This window comes from Penaeus monodon, chromosome 21 (assembly GCF_015228065.2).
Source record: "Penaeus monodon isolate SGIC_2016 chromosome 21, NSTDA_Pmon_1, whole genome shotgun sequence".
Lineage (NCBI taxonomy): Eukaryota > Metazoa > Arthropoda > Malacostraca > Decapoda > Penaeidae > Penaeus > Penaeus monodon.
The window spans coordinates 41,638,164-41,638,526 of NC_051406.1; positions in this window are offsets into that span (position 1 = coordinate 41,638,164).

The following is a 363-nucleotide window of genomic DNA, read 5'->3' on the forward strand; positions in this document are numbered from 1 at the left end:
CTCCTCTGCCCCAATTTTATTTATTTTCTATTCTGTAAAATATAGAAACAAATGTAAGATATTTTTCTCCTCTGAAGGTTGACCATAGTAATGATATCCATTGTGATTTCTCTTTATCGCAATATACTAAATCGATGTTCAATGACGATTTTGTGTTGGTATTTAGTATTTTTCATTAAACGTAATATGATTTTTTCGTTAACTGTTTTGTTTTATTGCGAGTGACTCGAGGTAATAAAAGACGGTGGTGCCGACATCAAAATCTGTCTGAAAATGCTCTTGCAGGATTCATCGATCATTATCTACTGGAGCAAAATCTCTGGGTTGCGAAAATGCTTTGCACGATAGAATTTTGCCAGGGAT